Source organism: Protopterus annectens, chromosome 2.part0 (assembly GCF_019279795.1).
Source record: "Protopterus annectens isolate FY-2018-M chromosome 2.part0, PAN1.0, whole genome shotgun sequence".
Classification (NCBI taxonomy): Eukaryota; Metazoa; Chordata; order Ceratodontiformes; family Protopteridae; genus Protopterus; species Protopterus annectens.
The window spans coordinates 1580257931-1580278598 of NC_056728.1; positions in this window are offsets into that span (position 1 = coordinate 1580257931).

A 20668-nucleotide genomic window follows, 5' to 3' on the forward strand; every position below is an offset into this window, starting at 1 on the left:
GAAGACAAGACAAATGTTAATGATGTTTGAGCGATGCAAATTATAAACTGCATTTTATCTGGGATTTGGTAGAAATGATTAAGGCTATGATGACTTGCTTCCTGTAGTCAAGGGTTTGCTTTTCTTAGCCTTCATTTGCCTGCTGTAAGACCTTGAGCAAATCACTTAAGCCAATAGTGTACTGGGGTAGTTAGGAAACTGGGTTAAGCTGCTCTGTGATCTCCAAGGCCATATGTTTAATTACAATCCATACGCAGATTTGTTAAGGGGTAAGGGAAATGAAATGAAAATGAGAAGCAGGTATGACCATGAAAGCATCTTAAGATTTTAGAGGGTTTATTTAATTAGTTTAGGCTGTTTGATCAATGACACTTAAGAGGTTTGCTAGGTTATATTACGAAAATTGTTAATTGTATTTAAATCAGTTACATTTAGGCATTTCTTATAAGCAGATTTTAAACTTTTGTCAAGATTTTGGATGCTGGGAGGAATAGGTTTAATGACTTTACTAACTAACAGAAGAAAAGAGTTTTGATTAAGGAGCTTAAATATGAAATCACTTTGCTTTATGTAGGAGTGAAAACCTTTTCACAGTCTGGGCTCAATGTCCTGAAATGATGTATTACATCTGAGGTGGCTTGAAAAGTCTGTTTTTTTAATGGGTTAGGTAATGATTGCTAGTCTGTATACTGAGAGTGCCTGCAGAGTTCCCTTGACTATTGCTTCTCTGGGGGGGGGGGGGGGGGGGGGATAAGAGTGAACTTTCTAAAAACAAAATAATAATTATGGGATTTTTGATCTAGTATTCTTGATATGGAAAATAGATTTGAAGTTCTGGTCTAATCAGAGGCCAAAACACTTAAATGATGTTGTTGGGTAAAACGTGATTTGTAGAAAAAGTAGTTATGAAGGAAAGGGTGTTAACAACAATATTGGGATCTTGCCAGGATAACATAGAGCTCCAGTCCATTTTGGATAGTTTCTTATTGGTTTTGGACATCTGTGGTTGATTTGGGTATTACAGAATTTTTTGAGATGACTCTTAGGTCTATAATTTGGAATGTTATGGGGCAAAGATGTTTTCGGTTAGATGTGCTAGGTTCAGAAGTCCTCTGCAGTAAACCAGCGTAGCTAACCATTCACCAAAGTTACAGTTGTTCCAGTTAAGACTGAAGTGTCCCAGTAGCAGTAGCTTTGTCTGTTGGTAATTGATTGCATTATAATGAAAATACGTTTGCTTATTAGATTAAATGACAGATGTGAGAAGTATGCTTCAGTTTAGTTTGGAACTGTTTCTTTTTTTACTGTTTTCTACCACTTTTCTTTAATGTGCAACTTTTGTCAACACTGATTTTTTTTTTTTAACAGGACCTCTTGTCTCTATTATTCTTCATGTATCTAAGTACTCTAGTTTAGGTAACAAAACACATGCACATGTGAATTTCCAGCCTCACTTTGGTATGACATTGTATTCTTACCAATTTTACCTTGTAATTTCAACCATTTCTTTCTTTTGATTTTAACTCTTCCATTTATTTGCAAAGGAAAATGTATGCAGGAAGAAACATAATATATTTGACAGATGAATTTATCACAGAATACAGATAGCATATGGTAGTATTTTTTTTCCTTTATATTTATACAGATTAATTTGATTTTTTTTTTTTTTGAGGGGGGAGTCATTCATTTTTGATTGTAACATACATAATGTTAATGCTGATAACCTGTATGGTCAGCATTTCATGGCTATCACCTTCAGCTTTATGTAACATGCTTGAATGATGCATTTAGAAAGTTAGAAATTAGATAATAGTAAGTGAAATACTATCCAAACAGAAATTAACATAAGTACTATAAAACATTAGAACTAATTCAGTGAGTGATTAGAAATCCTTGCCTGAAGTTACTTCTGCATTGAGTAAATATTTTACAGTACTTAAAAATAATTGTGACATTTTTTTTATTGCAATCCAAACTTGAAATCACAGCAGTTCAATATCAACACTAAACAACAAATAAACAAATTCAAAACAACTAACCATAAGCATCAGTATATTGTGAGTAGTGATACAGATGTAAAAATATTTTTGTATATTTATAACCAACAATAAGAGCTCCTAATCACAAGATCTAAATAACATTTTATTTTCCTAAGGATTATAAATCCAGAACAACAAAAAGTATGGGCATGACCATTATTATTTAGTAAGCCCTATGTTACAATAATCAAAAATCGTATTTACCTAAAGTCTTATATGCTTGAAATTTTTTTTTTTTTTTTAATTATTTATTTTTTTTAAACAACCTCATAGTTTTCCAGCTAGAGGTTATATACAACTTAACAATGACTAAAAGGATAATTATAAACTTCTTAGCCACTGATGGTTTTGTTTGTGTCTTTCGGCTTTTCCCAGTTAGGAGTCGCCACAGCAGAACTCCAGTCCGCTAATGATTGGCAGTAGAGTTTTACGTGCTGGCTTGCCGGGCCTAACGCACAACCTTCAATGAAGGAACGCTCATTCACACATGTCACCACACAGAAGACGCTCTAACTGAGAATCGAACGGGCGACGTCTAACTGTGAGGCGACAACGCTACCGCAGCACCACCACCGCAGTGCTAATATTTGCAAATAAACCACTGAACTGCGTTGCTCATTGGTTCAAAGGTTAGTACTAGGCTAACTGCCTTTGTAGGTCATTTTAACCCTAACCAATTACCTCATTTGAGAATCAAACCCGACAGCTTGTGTCTGTAAGATAAACATATTAACCATTATGCCAACCCCCCCCCCCCCTGCTGATAACCTGTTCTATAGGGAAAGATGGTAGTGTACTGCTATAACTTGCTTGTATATATTAAGTAGCCTGCTCAAAAAGCAAAAGTGACTTGCCCAAAATTTGGGAACATCATCTGCAAATGGATACTAACAACTATCATACAGAGCCTGAGAGGTATTGCCTATGTAGGTCAAACTTTTTTCAGGTGTCCAGTATCCATTGTATGAAAATTTCAACCCATGGTAAAGTAGAAATAGGAGATGAGATAAGAACACAGTAAGAAACCTAGCATAAATGTGACTAGTAAAATGTCATATTTCATGCAGGTAGTATATCTGATAAGAGCAGCTTATTGGATGTTTTCCTTTCAGGCTGAATAAACTGCAAATATACTCTAGATGGTTTAATATAAGTAGAGCTGCCCATACTTAAAACTACCTTGCAGCCTGTAAATATCACATAAAAAAACAAGAAGAAACTTCCTAAATTATGTTATGCACTTAATAAAAATCAAAGTATAAAATGTAACTGTGGAATACGTGCTACAAAATAATCAAATAGAAAATAGTAGATAGTCCACAGATGAGTTAAAATGGAATATCCTTTATTGAAACACACAAACAAGCGATCCTAGTGGAGTGCAATGAAAAGCATCAAAAACATTCCTTATATATAATCAGGTTGCTGGGTTCAGAGGTCAAATCAAGCATTACCTTAGCCTTTGAAGATAACATAACATGCTTAAGCTGAAAATATTTCCAGTAGTTTATGGAAGGCAAATTGCCCTGTCGAAAACAATAATCAAATGAAGCCAAACTTGCATATTGTGTGGACGACAGCAATACTTGATTAAACGCAAAGATCTCTTTTGCTGACATTTTGTCTAGTTAATAGGTTGCTCTAAACAGTGAATTCATCCATGGTGGGGCATCAGTCATCCCCAGGAAAGGCTTGCCATAGGCTTTGTGCAAGGAAAGTATAGCATGGTGGGTGGTGGCTAGACATTGCTATTCTTGCAGTCTTCCTGGAAGGGCTTTATCTTACCAAAAATTCCTACTTGGGACTAAATAGTCAGTCTGTAATTACACAGAAGCTTTAACTATTGAGAACACCTCATGCAGGGTAAAGCCTGAGAGACAAGGTGTACATTATAATATTGACTAGACTCATTCTGCCTTTAGTGTATGTAGAATATCAGACCTTATCAGGTAACTTCTGTTTGCTTGAACTCAATGGGGTTGGATGAAAAAACTAGTATATGCCTAAATGTAGAATAAAGTTTGGGCAGAATACTATTTTAGGGTATTGATTATTCCTTTGTGGGGTTGATATAGTTTTCTCCATGAATGGAATAAAATAAACAGATATTACCATAATTTAACTAAATTCACTGACATAGTAGCCACAATAAAATCATGCATCTCTATAACCAAGTACTTAGGAATTTGTTATTCTATTTCTAAGGCAGCTGATGACCTCCCCCCCTTTTTTTCTAAAGCAGTGCTTTCAGTGTTGATAAGTAGTATTTCAGTCTTGTAAACACTTCATACTAAACTTTGATAGACACTGATACCAAAAAAGAATTATCCTGGTCTGAATGTCAGCTAACTGTAATCAGTGTGATAAAGGCTAACTATTCAGAGCTTATCTGAAACATCCCGTGTTGGTTTGTGATTTATTGTGAACTGCTTGGTAGGAAAATATTTATTTTTATTCACTTAGCAAAGACGTATCCTCTGCATTAGAGATCACTTAGCCCCCTATTAAACATCACCCAAATGAGGACAACTTTGGAATTCAGGGTACAAGTATTCAGCAATCTGAGGAGTCAGGGCATGGAGAAAAAAATCAAAAGGAAAGAAAGAAAAAGAAAGAAGGAAAGAAAAAAGAAAGAGAAAGAAAGAAAGAAGGAAACAAAAGAAAGAAGGAAAGTAAGAAAGGAAGAAAGAAGGAAAGACAGAAAGAAGGAAAGAAAAAAAGAGAAAAGTTCCCAACAAATAACTAGGAAGAAAAAGTAATTGAATAATATCTACAATGCAAAGAGAGTATATACTGAAAATGATACTATTTTAGTGTAACACAGTTTATAGGGAATGATAACATTACTCAATCATCAAACACTCAGTCTGCAGAAAATTATATTATTTTTTTCCAAAAGAGAAGGTAAAAAAAGAAGCAAGGAGCAGGCAGAGGAAGTCACCTAAACTCAACATGGCAGCGTTAAAGAACATGATCATAAGACAAAAGAGGAGAACAACTGCAGATGAAAATATGGCTAAGACTGTGGAAGCACAAAGACAGCTAGATGAGAAGAGAATGCTTGAAAATGAAATAAAAAGTGAAAGCGATATTAATAAGGCTAATAGTGAGGAAAATTCTTTTATTACTCATAGAGTGGATATTACTGAATAAGAAGTGGGAGATTCGTCAGATCTGGTCAGAAATTATATACTAGTAAGTGGAGATTAAATAGCAGAAGAAGTGATAGACAAGGATAAGAGCACTAAATGGTGGTACACTTGTCAGGAGCAAAAACAGAGGATGTGAAGAGAGACTTGGAATGAATTAATGTAAAAAAGTATAGCACTGTTTTTATTCATGTTGGTGCAAACAATTTCATCTTCAAGGATTCACTGACTGTTAGTAGGAAAGTCACAGCCCTTTTACATAACATATCTTGTACAGGTTTTAGGACATTTTTTCTCAAATCAGATATAGAAAGGACAGTCAGGTCAGTGTGAATGGAAATATTTTGGGGTAAATACCTACATTAAAAATGGCCAAATTTAAAAGTGGAAATGTATAGAACTTGTTTGTCTTTCGGCTTTTTCCGGTTAGGGGTCGCCACAGCAGAACTCCAGTCCACTAATGACTGGCAGTAGATTTTCACGAACGCCGAGGTGCCAGCTCAAAATCCCAGGCTAATTCTTGACATGCTTGTATAAAGACACAATGTAGTCCACTTGTTAAGACAAGGGAAGAGAATTTGTTTGCAGGTATAGTGCACTAATTGAAACAAAAGGCAACATTTTTGCCAGATCTGAAATTTAACAGTTCACCGATAGCAAAATATGATTTAACTGTGCTGATTGTTAAAGCTAACAGGATTAATGATACTTTTTTAAGTATAAAATTTGCTGCATTCACATAATACTGCTGCTATTGTTTGTGAAATGTGGTTAAAGAAAAATGAGTGAAAAACAGTTATTTTGGGGTATAAATGTTTTTATTGTAAACATTTATTCTAACAGAAAATCAAGTGGAGGTGTTATGATCAGGATGGAAGATTGTTATGAGAGCTGTGATTATTACATGTTTGATTATAATACCAATACTGCAGACTGTGTACTTGTGATAATATAGACAGCCCTAGAACAAATCACATTTGTTAGAATGTAAAAACCACCAAAGTCAAGTGCTGATGACCTAGAGGAATTCATACATTTCTTGCATGAAACACAAGAGGGTAAAATAGTTGTAGCTCAAGACTTAAATTTACTAGAAACAGACTGGAATAATATTAATTGTAGAATAGTAGTAAGAAATGATTTACAACTTAAGTTCAGGAAAAGCGATTGTCTCAGATTGTAAACAAACCTACCAGGGAACAGAACATACTGAACATTGTGTTCTTGCTACTTTATGTTAAGTTTTACCACCTTTGATGTGCAGTGATCATGAGAAATAAAGGTTAAATTACTGAAGGAAAATTCTACCAAACTTAAATCTAAACAAATGAACTGAAGGTTAATAACAGACTATATGGAAGTAGGACAGTCACTATGTAAAACTAACTGGAGTGATGCACTCAGTAGAGAGACTGCAGAAAGAATGTGATAAGTTTTGAAGAGGAAACAATGTAAAATATAAAAAAAAATGTTTAGCATCAGGATTTAGGCACACAAGGTCAGGAGGATATATTTCCATAAGAATAAGATTCTTAATTATGATGACAGATAAAAACATGTAAGAAATAGAAATAAAGTCAAACTAAAACTTTTAAAACTTGAAAAAATAAACTGTACTGACAAATTAAACATAGTGTAAGACAAGATCAGGAAAATATTTAAAAAAATCCAAATAGGGTTACTGAGCATAATAGGGAACATTTTATAGATCATAAGTTGTAGTAGGAGTAACAGCATAAATCAGTTTGGTTCCACAAAGGGAGGACAAATTATGGTAGTAACATCCAAATAACGTCAGATGCTAAAATTAAATTAGATTATATTGAAAAACAACTGTGTAGACAACCCCCCCCCCCCAAAAAAAAAAACATGCACACAGGAGACATAATTACAATCAATGACATAAGAATAATTCAGCATGACCTTATGGTACCATTGTATCTGTTATTCACTAGTTATTTAAGTAAGGAAAGTGTTGTCAAGATTGCAGACATGTACTTGTTAAACATAGAGTCATATAGTCCCTTAAGGTTTCTTTCTTGTTGTTGAAAAGTAATGGAGAAGGATATTTTGGCTACATTATTGTCAGAACTAGATAATTTGGTACTTGAAACTATATATCCTGACACATATGTTGAGAATAGAGATAAAACTAATTGTACTATGATGCTCTACAATAAAATAATAACAGCTATAAATGAAAGAAGTGTGCTGTGATGTAATTTATGAAGAGTTATCTTCAGCATATGATAGAGTCATACACAAAACACCAATAAATAAACTAGATATAAATGGGATCTTGATGAGATGAATAGCTGCATGGCAGGTATCCTCCAGCAACTGGACAAGTGAAATTCTAGGCTACAGTCAGGTTGTCCTACAGGGCTCTGTCTTAGCCCCAAACATGTTTAGAGTGTATCTTTCAGATTTTATTTATATAACTTTTTTTAACCGGGAAAGTCCAACTTGGAACAAAGCCAATTTTTAGTGGAGGCCTGGGGAGAAACACTCCTGATGCATATCTTTGTAACATGGATGGAAACCAGAGCACCCAGAGAAAATCCACATGAATGCAAGAAGGACATACAGACTCTGCACACAAGGCTTCCCAGCCAAGAATCGAACTGGAGAACCTCTTGCTGTGTGGCAACAATGCAACCTCTGCACCACTGTGCCATTTCAGTGACTATCTTTTTCATCCGAGGTGTTCTACAGTCTGTATGCTGATGACTTAAAATAAATAAACTGATTGCATTTGCTAAAGACAGGGCATGTCTGCAAAATAACTTGACTAAATTAATCATCTGGATACTAGAGAATAATATACTGATAAATACATCAAAACTAAACACATGAGATTTGAGAGACAAATTGAAGGGTGAATATTTAATTCGACACAGTGCCTGAAACTCTAGAATAATATAAGAACCTTGGTATATGGGCAGATTCAGCTTTGTGTTTTTCTGATTATATCAATTAATTGGTTAATGATAGTTATAAAACTACAGGCAACATAAAAAGATTTATAAAATCTAGGAAATCAGAAATGATGAAATAATTGTAAGTTACAGCAGACCTAAACTATAGCATGGGATAATAATATGGAAATTTTATAAGAAAACTCACACTAGTAAATTGGAAAGAGTACAGTGAAAAATATATTAAAGGTATTCATGGATGTAAACATTTTTATTATTATTAAAGATTAAATTATCTGAATTTAGATATTGATGCATAAAGATATTTAAGAACTCTGGTAATACAGGGCATTTAGAGACAACTACCTCTGGGAATGTTTGGGATTATCAAAAAGTAGTAGAAAATCATCACACAACTTTTGCATGAAATTACATAAGAATGAGAGGTGTACTAATTGGTTCTCTGAGAGTAGCTGCTGCATGAAATAGACTACTACATTATATTATAGCAAGCATGAATTTTGATATTTGTAAGAACAATTTGGACACTTATTATGGGGATGATTGTTTTAGTATCTTGGCAGACTAGAAAGGCATTATTGCCCTTATCTGAAATATTGGTATGTATATATATATGTGTATATGTATGCATGTAGGACATGAAAAAAGATTTTGAATTTTTACTTTTTATTCATGCATCAACACATTTTGATCCAGTTGCTGCACACAGCAGCCAAAATATACTAACAATGTGAACATACCACTCTGTTTAGTTTTACTAAACCCCAATACTTTAAATGTACCATCAGGCAGAATATTGTACTCTGTCCCTATGTCTAGTATAAGATCTCAGAGTTGGTATATATATATATATATATATATATATATATATATACACACACACACACACATATATATATATATATATATATATATATATATGTATATATATATATATATATATATATATATATATATATATATATTCTGCATGTCTTTGAAATGTGGGAGGAAAGTAGAACACCTAGAGAAAACCCACACAAACACAGGGAAGACATGCAGACTCCAAACATAAGGCACTCCAGATGAGAATCGAAACAGAGAACCTCTTACTGTGAGGTGATAACACTATTTGCTATGCGACTGCACCATCCAGGCATACATACATATCTATATCCATATCCATATATACATCTATATATTTATATATCTATATCTATCTATAAATATATATATATATATATATATATATATATATATATATATATATATATATATATATATATACACATATACATACATAGACATACACATCTATAGCTTTATATCTATATCTGCATCTCTCTCTCTCTCTCTCTCTCTATATATATATATATATATATATATATATATATATAGACATATATATAGAGAGAGCTATAGATATAGATATATAGATATAGATATGTGCAGCAAAGTAATTCCTGAACACTAGCAGAAAAAGACCACCGACCAGATAATTTTTTAGCACTTTCATTCTTTATTATTTGAAGAACTTCATCAGACATTCATAAATATAAGCTATTAAGATTTAAATAGAATATCTGCATGGGGGTAAGGTAACACTTGGACCAATCAGTGAAGTTAAACAAATTACAAATTCGTCCAACCACAAATCAATGTTATGCTGAAAAGCAACTAATTAGAATGAGGATAAGGTTTTCTGGTAACAAATCACTTTAGAATGAAAAGTGACCAATCAGTGCGAGTTGAGAGTTAAATGCTAACAAATCACTGTGGGCTAGAGGGTGACCAATCAAAATAAGTTACAGGTTGAATGCCGATGACAAGAATGAGTAAAATACAGTTGTGTACACTTACCATAAATGTAAATATTCGAGTGTATTCATTGTTGCAGTCATTACATTTGGGTTCCCTGCTTGCAGGTAGCCCTCAGTCGGCCTGATTAACAATGTCTTGGGTCCTGCGTCGGTTGCTGTCCCTTCTTCCATGACATCAGGTCATCAGGGGTATAAAACATGCAGCCAATGCCATTACATCAGTTTTTCTTGCCCCAGATGTCAACAGCCCCCCTAATGGGAAGAAATTAAATATAAAATTACAATGATATACCTCCAACAAAAAAGCAAATACACCAAAAAGGCTTTTACGCATAGTAAAGGAAAGTAGAGGTATAGCCAAAAGAAGTTAGTTGGTTGGAGGGAGGGTAACCAGGACTGCAACAGTGAATATAAAACATCTACATTTATGGTAAGTGTACACAACTGTACTATGTTCTATGTGTTTCCCTGTTGCAGTCATTACATTTGGGTAGATTCCCACAGCTATGGTTCAGATGAGGAATTTAGATAGCATTAGGACCAGCTATAAGGCCCTGCAAGACTGCAGTGGCAAAGCCAGCTCTGGATTTAGAGAAAAATTGGCAAATGCTAATGACTGGTGAAAGTATGGACAGAACTCCAGGCAGCAGCTTCCAGGATATCTCTGGTAGGGACGCCTCTGTGAAAGGCTGTAGAGGTAGATGCAGTCCTGGTGGAGTGAGGTCTGATCCCCTGGGGGGTATGTTTTCCATGATGCTTATAGCAGAAATGAATGCAATGGCCTATCCATTTAGAAATGGTTTGCTTTGAAATAGCCTTCCCCTCTGCCCCTGCATCAAATGCCACCAGCAGTTGTTCAGATTTCCTTTGAGATTTAGTCCTTTCCAAGTAGAATCTAAGTTGTCTGTGCACATCTAAGGAATGCAGTATCCATTCCCCTTTGTTCTGTGGATTGGGAAAGAAGGTTGGCAAATGAATGGACTGATTAAGAGCCTCACTGGCTACCACCTTAGGCATGAAGGATGGATTGGTTCTGAGGGACACCCTGTCCGCATGAAAGATGATGAAAGGCTCCACTGCCATAAGGGCCTGTAATTCAGATACCCTTTTAGCTGAAGTTATTGCTAAAAGAAAGGCTGTTTTCCAAGAAAGAAATTTTAAGTCTGCAGTAGCAGCTGGCTCAAAAGGAGGTAGCGTGAGTTTCTCCAAAACAAAGTTAAGGTCCCAGGCTGGAGTTGGAGCTCTCCTGGGTGGTCTCAAATTTTTGGCCCCTCTGAGGAACTGCTTGAGCAGTGGATGAGAGAAGAGGGGAGGTTCTGTGTTATAATGAGCTGAAATGTCTGAGGCATGGATTTTAATGGAGGAAAAAGACAAGCCCTTGTGAAGCATCTCAGTTAAGTATTGTAAAATCTGAGGTAAATTGGGCGCTGCTGTGCTCATCCCTTTAGATTAGTTCCAAGCACAGAATATTTTCCATTTTTCAGCATAAGATTTTCTAGTACTGGGCCTCCTTGCCTCTAAAATGATATCCATTGCAGAATTACTGAGGGATGGTAAAGGAGAGATTATGTAATTAGCCAGGCTGCAAGATTCAGTGTTAGAAGCTGAGGGTGCAGAATCTGGTTCTCCTGCTGAGACAACATTGAAGGAGTCTGAGGCAGATGCCATGGGGTAACCGTGACACACTGTGCAGGAGGGGGTACCAGTGTTGGCGTGGCCAGTCTGGAGCAATCAAAATCATCCTTGGTTTGTCCTGTTTGATTTTTAGTAGTACTTTGGAGAGCAGAGGCAGAGGGGGGAAGGCATAGACTGATAGTTTTTTTGCAGCTGAAGGACAGAGCATCCACTTTCCAGGCTTGTTTGTGGGGAGTCCTTATGCAAAATTTTCCAATTGGTAGTTCTGGGGAGAGGAAAACAGGTCTATATCTGGGCTCCCCCATTTGCTTGTCAACATGTTGAAAATCCTTGGCTCCATTTTACACTATTGTGGGTCCATGCGGTTTCTGCTTAGTCCGTCTGCCAGTGTGTTTAATTTTTCTGGTAGGAATTGAGCTTGTAGGTGCACTTGGGAGCTCAAGGCGGTGTTCCACAATGAAATGGTGAGTCTGCAGAGGGCGTAAGAATGTGTACGCCCCTGCTTGTTTATGTACCACATAACAGTGGTGTTGCCCATCTTTACCATTAGTTGTCCTGGAAGAATGTGGTCCTTGAAGGCTGTTAGAGCATTCTGTACAGCAAACATTTCTTTTTGATTGATATGCAGATGCATTTGATTTGGGTTTCATTTGCCCTGAATGCACTTCCCTGCCAGGTGAGCCCCCCATGCATAGTCTGATGCATCTGTTGTTAGGGTTTGGGTGGCAGGGGGTGGTGTGAAAGGTAGTCCCTTGTTTTGGTGGCAGACCTCTGCCCACCAAAGGAACTCTAGGCGTAGGCAAGGTATGATAGGAATCAATGCTTCTAGATCCTGAGAATGTTGACACAATAGGCTTTTTAGATACCACTGTAGTTTCCTCATATGCAGTCTTGCATATGGAATTAGAAGAATGCAGAAGGCCATATACCCCAAGGCTTGCAGTATTTGTCTTGCAGATAGCAGGGTTTTTGTGGCCACTTGTTTGAAGTAGGTTGTCAAATGAATTTGTTTCTCTGGCATGAGATAAGCCATCTGGGAAGTTGTATTCAAGCTTGCTCCCAGGAATATAATTTGTTGACAGGGTACCAGGTATGATTTCTTTTTGTTTATGGTGTACCCCAGACAAGTTAGAACCCTTTGTACAAAGGCCAGATGATTCAAAAGTATGTCCTGGCTTTCTGCCTGAATTATACAATCATCCAGGTATGGGTATATTTGAATATTTCTTTGCCTGCAAAATGCAATAACTGGAGCTAGGCACATTGTGAATACCCTGGGCACAGTAGATAAGCCAAAGGGCAGTGCAGATAACTGTAGCCTGCTTTGAAGCATAGGTATCTTCCTCAAGATTCCCTGATTGGGATGTGCAGGTATGCTTCTTTTAAATCTGGTGTTGCCAACCAGGCATCTTTGCCTAGCATAGGAAGTAATTGGTGAAGAGTCAGCATAGAATTATGGAATCTCCAAAAAGGTGTTTAGAGTAGACAGGTCCAGGATAGGATGCCATGAATTGTCTTTTCTGGGTACCAGGAAAAGTCTCGAGTAGAAACCTTGTCCCTTTTCCTTTTCTGGTACCAGTTGAACAGCCCCCATGCTTAAGAGAGAAAGTACTTGTTTTTGGGCCTCTGCCCACTGATTTGGGGGTAGATCCGGCCAGCCGCTTGGTGTTGGTATTGTGTGGAAGTGAAATCTGTATCCCTGGGACACTATATTTTAAACCCATTTGTCCTGGGTAATGAGTTCCCAGTTCTTTGCATAACAAGCAATCTTTCCCCCCAAAGGGGAAGTCAGTTGATAAGTGCTTAGAAATTTTAAAAGAAAGTCATTGCGACAGTTTACCGTAGGGGGGAGTCTTATTACTCCCAGATTTGGAAGTGGAGGCCCCCCACTGCTTGGTCCTGTGTGTCTCCTGGGACTAAAACCTGGGTTTTTTGCTGTGTTTGGGTTTGGCTTGAGAAGACCTGGAAGGGGCTGGAAAGGACCATTTCTTACAGGGCCAATGACTACTAAATCTAGGAGGCTGAACTTGTAAGAAATGTTTAACAGTTTGCATAGATTTAGCTTTATCTTCCATCTTTTTAAGAACTTCCTCAGCCTTGTTGCCAAACAGGTGGTCCTGATGTAAGGGAGCAGCCAACAATTTAGCTTTAACATGATCAGGCAAAGATTGCTCCTTAAGCCAAGCATGCCTTCTGAGCACAGACCCAGTAACAGCAGCCCTGCAAGAGGCCTCTAAAGAATCAAAACCACATTGCAAAGTATGTTTTCCAACTTCTTCAGCAGAATGCATTAAATCCTGTAATTCTTTATTTTTCACACAGTCTGGAATCAACATCAGTTTCTGTTTAAGCAACCCAATAACATGTTGCTGATACTTTAACATATGAAACTGGCAGCTTAAAGCCCTAATGGCCAAGGCTGCAGAAGTATAAACCTTCTTACCCCTTCTATCCAGTGCCCTGGAGTCTCTATCAGAAGGGGTAGGATTTTTAGCAGTTGAAGCCTTAATGCCCTTGGGTCCCTGTGAAATAGTCTCTGTATCAGCAATAGAATTTTTAAAAGGAACTTGTGTGACTCAGGGACCCTGTAGTATCTGTCAGGTTTTCTGGGAGTAGGAGGCAAGGAATCAGGGGCCAAACTAGATTCCGAAAAAGCATCATCAACAATGTCTTGTACAGGAGGAATAGCTAAAGGCCAATGCTGAGGTAGGAGTAAGAAATCCCTAAGCCTCTTTTTTGAATCAGAAAAATCTTGGCTTTCCTAGTGGAAATGCTCCCTTAAAGCATACCGGACTCCTTATGGGTCTCAGTAGAGGCCTGCAAATCAGAAGTAGCGGGTATCAGGGGCTGTGAAAGTGCCTCACTGAGTACTGGTGAACTGCTGACTGGCTTAGGAGAAGCGTCATCAACAGTTTTGGACCTCAAATTCAAACCAGTGACAAGTGGAGTACCACAGGGTCCAGTCCTGGGACCTTTCCTGATTGGTATCTACTTCTCTGAAGTACAGGCTAGCACAGAAGGCCTCTGGTTAAAGAAGTTCGCAGATGACTGCAAACTAGGAGCTATAGTCAAGTCCCCAAATAATGTGTACATCCTACAGAAAGGCCTCGTTGAGACAGATGCCTGGTGTCAGAGTCATAGAGTCAAGCTCAGTGCCAAAAAGTGCATTGTTATCCCCTTTGGTAAAAACTCGGTACCCATGAACTACCACATAGGTGGCAGTCTTCTTAACACTGAATGTGTGATAAGAGACCTTGGGACCCAGGTGGACAGTAGTCTCTCTTCTGATAATCACATTGCCACAGTAGTCAGGAAATCCTTCTACATGGCACACCTCATCACAAAAGGGTTCTCATCCAGGATAAAAGAGGTCATTGTTCCCCTCTACTCGACACTCATTAGACCCATTATAGAGTACAATGCCCCTTTGGAATGTACCTCACAAGACATCTGCAGCAGCTGGAAGCCTGAGGTGAGGCTATGATTGAACATGGTACTTAGGTGAGGTACCAGTTCATTTTGTAGTTCATGTAGAACGCAGCCTGGGATGTTGTCTGGTCCCATGGATGCTTTGTTCTTGGCTTTGGAGAGTGTGGTTTTTACATGTGCAGCCGTGATTACAGGAACTTTGCATTCTTCCGGTATAGAGATGGGCTCTTTAGGGGGTGAGGGGGGGTAAAGTTAGCACTGAACCTATCTGCCAGGATGTTGGCAATATCAGTTGGGTCTGTATATTTAGTGCCGTTGTGCTGTAACTCAGAGCAGATCTGAGTTTTGCCATTGAGATTCTTGACATAGCTATAGAATGCTTTGTGGTTGTCTTTAGAATCAGTGGCGATTTTGTTTTTGTAACTAGCTTTGGAGGATTTTGTCAGGGATCACAGCTTCTTACTGAGGCTGACCAGGGAGCTCCTCCACTCATGGGATTTTACTCTCTTTTGCAACAGTTTGTTCCTTCTGTTGTACAGTTTGTTTATGGCAGGGGACGACCAGATTGGCTTCTTTTTTTGGAGGATAGCGTCTTGGTTCTGTTTGGGATAGCACGATCCATGCACTCGTGTAAGTGCTTATAAAGTGCAATTGTGTAGTATTCAATAGTCGTAACTGTATTGTTCATCTGCATGGGTGTCATGAAGTTCACCACTTCTGTCTTAAGAAGCATGAAGTTGGCTTTGGAGAAATTTTTTACTGTGGTTTCCTTAATGGGGGGTGGGGGCAGGATGTGGATATCTATGCTAATTAGCTTATGGTCAGATCGGACCAATGAGTCATTGACTTCAGGTGTGGAACACTGGTCACTCATGTTGGTAATGACTAGATCTAGGATATTATTGCCCCTGGTGGGGGTATGGATAAGTTGATCCAGGGCATTGGAGTGTATGAATTCCAAAAAGCATTGAGCAAAGGAGATGGTACATGAGTAGTTTCCCAGTTAATGGTAGGGTCGCCCATTATTAGGGTGTTTGGTTGAACCCTAATATTTTACAGTTCATCAAGAAAAGAGGAGTGGGAATCTTGGGGCATGTTGTGGGATCTGTAGCAAGCTACAATTTGGATTGCAATTTTTCCCAGAGTTAGTTGCACTTGGATAACCTCGGCTGCATTATGCTGAGCAACTAGCCTGGAGGTGTGGATATCCTTCATGAATATGGACACACCTCCACCTTTGGTGTTCCAGTCCAGGTTACATGGCCGAAAAGTGTGGTATAAGTTATAGCCTGGTAGTGCAGAGGTGCTCTCTGGAGCCTTGAACCAGTTCTCAGTCAATGCACAGGTATCGATGTTCTCCATTTTAAGGAGTGCCTCGAGTGAGTGCATTTTGAGATTTAGACTTCTAGCATTGAGTAGCATCACCCTCAGTTTTTGCTTGCCTGTCCCTGTTATGGTGGTGAATTTGACATTTGAACCTTGCCTGCACTATAGGGGCGGCAAGAACCTTAGCCAGTATCTGGAATCCCGGGGGTGACAGGTGCAGGCCATCTCTGGCAAAGCATCATGGTCTGTCGACCATGCCATCCCAGGCAGACAGATACTGGATCCCTTTAGAATGACACCAGAAGCTTAGCCAATTATTGAAGTCAATCATTTTGTCCTTGTAATGCGGTATCATTCTGGGTGATGGCAGAATGCTACTCAGGGCTAGGGTCATACCTGCCTGGGCTACAAGATTGGAGAGCTCTTCTATGTCTCTTTTCTTGTAGTCTAGGGAGGTACGTCTCAGGTCATTCACACCAACATGGACAATGACAGAGTCTTATTTGCACTTGTTTTGAAGTGACCTGAGTGCATGGGTTATGTGGCGGAACCTGGCACCCGACAGGCAGCTGACAGTAACCTTCTCCTTGTTTAGCCTGGTGAGTGGAACATCAGTGTATCTGACTATAGGGTCACCTATGACTAGTGTGTTGGGTACGTTTTTTTACATTATTGGCTGTGGTTTAGTGGCACACTGAGTCTGCTGGCTATGTGTCATTTGGGTTGTGTTGGGGGTGGAGGTTGCTTGCATTTCTGCTTTGGAGGTTTCTGTTGCTTGAGCAGAGCCTCTGCGAATGTTTTTGTGTTTCTATGTGTGGATTTTGGTGGTGTAGATTTAGTGAGACTATGTGATGAGTGTGGTGTGGTGCTAGTGTTTAACTTCTCCTCTTGACTGTCAAGTTCAGTCTTGGTTGGAGAGAGCTTTACCTCAAATTTGGTTAGATAAGTGCATCTCTCACAGGTTGTAGTGTTGGATGGCAGGAGGAGAGGGTTGTCTGTGTACATGAGGCAATTTCTACATTGCCCCAAGATGCCCAGATTCATCAGATAGACAGGAGAGAACACTGGGAGTTGACCCTTGGACATGCCTGAATAAAATAATATTTTCCTCTAGATAAGTGAGGAAAGTGAGTACAAGAGCTGTTTTTCTCTAAGCAAGTGAGGAAAGTAGGTACCAAAACTGTTTTCCTCTAGGTAATGAGGAAGGTTGAGTGCTGTAGTAATTAGTAGGTTATTTAGTGCTTACAACAAGTTCTGAACAAGTGCTGATCACGAATAAACAAATTAAAGTGCTAAACTAAGAATCTGTATCTGGACTAAACTAGTTACAGGAAAGGAGGGAAAACAAGTGCAAATGCGGGCTTTTAAATCAGAAAGTTGAGAGAGATGGAAAAACTGCCCAAACGGCCAATAACTACAATTTTTGGGCCAGAACCACTCCTTATGTGGTAGATAGGTTACCTAATGCTTACCACTCCCACTGATAAGCTAGAAGGCTTCCCTCCAACACAGAAAGCTTCGGGGGCTCAGAAGCTTACATACAGTCCTGGATACAGCAAATCTGAATCTGGACTACACTAGTTACAGGAATGGTAGGAAACAGGCTTAGATTTTTAGTTTTTTTATACAGAAAAGTAGCTAAAACAGCAATAAAAACAATTCAAATGCAGTGCAAGCTAGCACACTTGAGTATGTAGCAATGTTAGACCACACAGTTTAAAAAAATGCAATTAAATTAAAAATGACTAAAAACAAGTGCAGAAGGAGTCTGTTAGGTAAAGAGATGGGACTGGGGGGGTGTCCCAGATCAAATCTATAGTGGGGGCGGGCAACTGCAAAAGCCTCCAAATTTAAACAAGACAGGAATAGGGAGGATGGGTAGGGGAAAACCAACACCTTCAGATGAGATTTGAAAAACTATACAGTGAAGCAAAAATAACAGTGCACAACTCTGAAGTCAGCCAGCAATGATATAAAATTAGTCAAGCAACAATGAACAGTACACAACTCTGAAGTGCCAGAAAAATATACTTAGCTCTGTATATCTCCAGATAGTTTGAAGAGCACTCTCTCAGGACACAGGAAGGCTCCAGCAATGATATGCAGGCTGTTATAGCTGATGTTTTCTTTCTCAGAGTATAGGAAGAAACCATGCTTGTAGTAGATAGCAATATGCAGCCATAGGATCACATATGTGGGTTAACTCAAGGTCATCAGTTTGCACAGTAATCAAATCCTGGTATATCAACTGACACTAATCAATTTCTCTTTCACAAAAGCAGTAAAATAGGGATATTGAAGTACAGAAGCAGGAGAATTGAACCTGTTCCCTTGCAGAACCCATGTTAAAATTTTTTTCAGTAATTCAGAGACAGGAAATTGATGGGTTACAGCTGATGCACTGTGATTTGCCAGTTGGGCAGGTTGATGATTAGACATATATTATGGTAAATACCTCTCAGGTTCACTCCCAGCTGAAAAGGATTGTTCTTCATGGTTAAGTCCAAATGATCAAATGTGCAGGTCACAAAGTAAATGCTACACAGTTTCCACCCTTAGCAGGTATTTGAGCCATCGTAACTATTCTGGAGTATAACATTTTTTGTGTTTTGTTTGCTTTTAGCTTGCAGTGTTTAAGTACTGATCAGTATTTGGATGACATAGAAAGATGGCATCTCTTAGTCGATGCATTACATACTAGCAATGCAAAAGATTCTTTTGTGTGGGGATTGTGAGGAACTATTAGATGCTATAGTGTTTTTAATATGTAGTAGTGTGACGGGAGTTATGTCATATAAACCTGCAACTGCCACAGGAGTTATGTAGTATTGCCATCCTGAGTCACTCACACTTTCCAATGCATTGATTCATTAGAGCGGTTCACATTATGCCCAGCATAGCTTTATTATAGCAATAACCCACGTCTGGATGTGGGTAATGTTGGATTTACCCACAGTTGGTGTGGTTTAGTCATGAGGGTGAAGCCCGAGTCATCAAACAAAGACAACTGTGGGTAAATCCAGCATTGAGCACACCCAGACGTGGGTTATTGCTGTTATACAATGACATTATTTTAAGAAAAAAAATATTTACTTTTCTTAAATAATGTCTTTGTCTAAGGGCAACGTGCTGTCTTTCTGCCGCTGGACATATTCTTGAACCTTATCTGATGTACTGCGCATGTGTTTGGGACTTGTGTTCCTGTGCATACCCAGTACATCAGTGCTCTGCGAAAGTAAACAATGGAGAAAAGATCTCCATTGTTCCATTTTTCATTTTTTTTTTTTTTTTTTTATTAAAAAAAAACTTTAGGGCAGTTTAGGGGTAGGAGAGCGACAGCATGGACGAAATACAAAGGATATCAGGTATATGTTTTTAGTTTTAAATAACCTGATTTCCCTAGTATTTTGTTCATGCTACCTCTGTGGTATGTCCATAGTCCTGACTACAGATTTTATTTTTATTTTTTAAGAAATAAAAATAAAATTTAAAGACTATACCAACAGACAAAAGTCTGGGCGACCGGACCTTTCCCCGTTGGGTATATTCTCGGATTTACAACAGGCACACTGGTTGGGCTGGTCAATCAGTGTACACGTTTTGGAATGTTAATGGCCAGTCATTGTATAATAGTAAATAATTCATAGCTGTTAAGTTATGCTTTGCCCATGGAGACGTCCTTTATCTGGAAGCCTATATTACAGGCAGCTAGTTACTATGCTCAAAGCTTTAAGGTTTACAATCTAAATCAAATACATGTATATATATATATATATATATATAGAGAGAGAGAGAGAGAGAGAGAGAGATTCTTTGGTACTTTTCAGGACAGATAAAATAATTTTAGCTAACTTCTGTTTTATAAAATAAAGTTTGCTGAAAAAAGGGTAACATGATATAGTGATGTGTGGAAACAAGTTTTAAACATGACTGTACAGTAGACTTTATAAATAACAGATGTAAAGTGGAAAGCTTCCACATGTGAGAAGAAATAGAGGTATGACAGTCATTGCCATTAAAAGTACTGAATGACTGGGAAACTGCAAAGCTTTTTTTATTAGCTGGCAATAGACCAAAAATGTTTTGGATGTTTTACTATAGCCATGATTTTAAAACATTTAATCTCCAATCTCGGTTAGTCACTTATGTATAATGATTCTGCACTAATGGCATATCCTAGTAAGTACGCATCCATCCATTCCATATTTCTATGATGTTCTGCCTGAAAGGAAGGTGAGGAAAATGCTTAAAGACGTTTGACATCTACTTTTTTAATTATTTCATTCATAGGTAATCATTAGATGCTACTGTAGTTTGTGGGTGTACGAGTGTGTGCGTGTGTGTGTGTGTGT